This window comes from Malania oleifera, chromosome 1, assembly GCF_029873635.1.
Source record: "Malania oleifera isolate guangnan ecotype guangnan chromosome 1, ASM2987363v1, whole genome shotgun sequence".
NCBI lineage: Eukaryota > Viridiplantae > Streptophyta > Magnoliopsida > Santalales > Ximeniaceae > Malania > Malania oleifera.
In genome coordinates, this window is record NC_080417.1 from 10271273 (window position 1) to 10274211 (window position 2939).

The following is a 2939-nucleotide window of genomic DNA, read 5'->3' on the forward strand; positions in this document are numbered from 1 at the left end:
ATCTAAATTAGTCAAAAGTGAACAGATAAATAAATGAAGTAACAAAGATAAAATTAAAAAAATAAATAAAAGAAAAACTCTTTGGGTTGCCTCCCATAAGTGCTTGTTTTAACGTCTGCAGCTAGACTTTTCACTCTTTATCAACCAGAATCTCCAAGAGGAATAAATGCACAGTTCCTCTCCATTTTTTCTCCGTAGTAGTGCATCAGTTTCTAACCATTAACTCTTAATATTTTCCCCATCTTGTCCTTCAAGTCTATTGCTCCAAAAGGGAAAACTTTGTCAATTGTATAAAGACTTGTCCATCTTGATCTCAACTTACCTAGGAAAAGTCTTAATCTTGAGTTGAAGAGTAGAACCTATTGTCTTGGAGCCAACTCAGGCCTAAGAATCTGTTTGTCATGCCACTTCTTCATCTGCTCTTTGTAAATTTTTGCATTTTCATATGCATCACCTGAGAATGCATAGCAAAGATGCTCAAGGAATTGCTTCAACTCTGGAGATATAGGTTGCTGCATCCTTTTCTTTAGAGATTATAGAATCCATATTTGCTACCATAGGTTCTAGCCTCCCCACACGCTGCTGTGTTGTAATCCGTTGCAATGATCTTTCTAGGTGATCAGCTCATACATCTTTTTGAAAGACTTTTTCTACACCTTGTTGAAAGACATCTACTCGATAACAAGTGCTTGGATCTTCTAGGAATCTCATGTCTTGGTAGATGTTGAACATAACCTTTTCCTTGTCCACTCTTAATGTTAACTCACCCTTTTGAACATCAATTAAAGCCCTTCTAGTGGCCAAGAATGTTCGGCCAAGAATTATTGGAACTTCTTGGTCTTCCTCCATATCTAACACCACAAAATCAGCAGAAAAAATGAATTTATCCACATTTACCAATATGTCTTCTATGATTCCATGTGGATACTTAATGGATTGGTCTGCTAGTTGCAAAGAAATGGTTGTTTGTTTCATCTCTCCAAGTCCCAATTTTTTGCAATAGAGAGTGACATAAGACTAATGCTAGCACCAAGATCACATAAAACTTTATTAAAAAATGAATTTCCAATAGTGCAAGGCAAAGTAAAACTCCTTGGATCTTTTAATTTTTGAGGCAATTTCATTTGAAGAATAGTACTACACTCCTCGGTAAGCTTCGTTGTTTCGAACTCCTCCAACCTTCTTTTCTTTGAAAAGATGTCCTTCAGGAATTTGACATAATTTGGCATTTGTTCCAAGGCATCTGCAAAAGGAATGTGAATTTTCTTAAAAATATCCAAAAACTTAGAAAATTGCTTATCTAATTTTTGCTTTTAAAAATGTTGAGGATAAGGAAGTGGAGTAGAGAGAATAGGAGGATTGTCAAGAAATGAAATTGCTGGATATGTGTCGGTCTCTCCTGGTGTATCATCCACAATCTCCTCTTCTTCCCCTTTATTCTTGCTTCGGCCATTATTTTTAATTGTAGGCATGGACGTGGTTTCCTTTGCTGGTGACTTCTCAATTTCTCTTCCACTCCTAAGTGTGATGGCCTTGCATTGTTCCTTTGGGTTCACCTCTGTGTTGCTAGGAAAAGTTCCTCTTTGTTGGGAATTTATGGTCATTGCCAGTTGCCCAATTTGCATTTCAAGATTCTTCATGGCGGCTCCCATGTTGTTACAATGATTCTAATGTTGTCTAGTTGTGCATCTGTCTTTTTAAACCTTACTTTTGTCTCCTCAACAAAAGATATCATGGCATCCTCAAGTGACATCTTCTTCTCATCTTGATGACTATCAAGTCCTGGAGGAGGTTGCAGCATATTCCTTGTATTTCCATAAGACAAATTCTTATAATTTTAAAGCCCTGGATGGTAATATTGTGGCACTGGATTACCCCTATAGTTGTAGTTCCAATTGTTGATGTATTGAACCTATTCATGACTTGCTTCATTGCTCGGATATGTTCTACTTGTAGCTGCCACATATTCTGCACCTTGTGGTATCCTCTGGATTGTCAAAGCTGAAATTTGATGGGATAGCAAAGCGACTTGAGCTGAAAATGCAGCAAATAGCTCCAATTCATGAGCCATAGTTCTTTCAGTTGGCCATTGATATTTATTTGAGGTCATTTCTTCCAAAAGAGAAGCAGCACCCTCAGGTGTCTTTGACATCAAAGTTCCCTCAGATGTAACATCAACTAAAGTCCGAGTTTGCCCATTTAACCCATTATAGAACATTTGAATCTGCAACCAATCCAACAATCCATGTTGTGGACAGTGTCGAATCAAATCATTATACCTTTCTCATGCTTCATAGAGTGATTCAAAATCATGTTCCTTGAATTGACCAATCTCACTCCTGAGTTGGGTTGTTTTTACAGATGGAAAGAATTTAGTTAGAAATTTTTCTGCCATGTCCTGCCAACTAGTGATACTCCCCGGTTGTAGAGGCTGTAGTCAACCTCTTGCTTTGTCCCTTAAAGAGAAAGGGAATAATCTCAGTCTAATGGTGTCTTCAGTAACACCATTGATCTTTACAATATCACAAATCTCCAGAAATATCACCAAATGGATATTGGGATCATCAAATGGTGATCCACTAAATTGGGCATGTTGCACCATGCTAATCAATGTAGGTTTGAACTCAAAATTGTTGGCATTAATGGGCTGATGTCTGATACCCGAATAGTTGTCATTCACAATTGGTCGTACATAATCCTTCAATGCGTGTGGCTGTGCATTATCTTGTCCGTTCTCCATGGCTGGTACCCTCTTTTTCCTTAGTACTCTAAGCATTCTTTCAATCTCCAGATCAAAAGGAATAATGACACGTGTTCCAGCACTACACATCCAACATAAAAAACACACCAGAAATATAGAAAAAGAATAATAAAATAAAATAAAATAAATAAAATAAATAAAAATATAAAAATAAAATTCTAAATTAAAACTAAAATTA

General features: G+C 36.7%; 1 non-coding gene across 1 annotated transcript; it reads left to right on the top strand.

Annotated features, from left to right (window-relative positions):
- Positions 1-2240: 2240 nt before the first annotated feature.
- LOC131147344 (small nucleolar RNA R71) lies at positions 2241-2347 on the top strand. The gene has a single exon (XR_009134733.1). It is a non-coding gene; the product is annotated as a small nucleolar RNA R71 (small nucleolar RNA).
- The last annotated feature ends 592 nt before the right edge of the window (positions 2348-2939 follow it).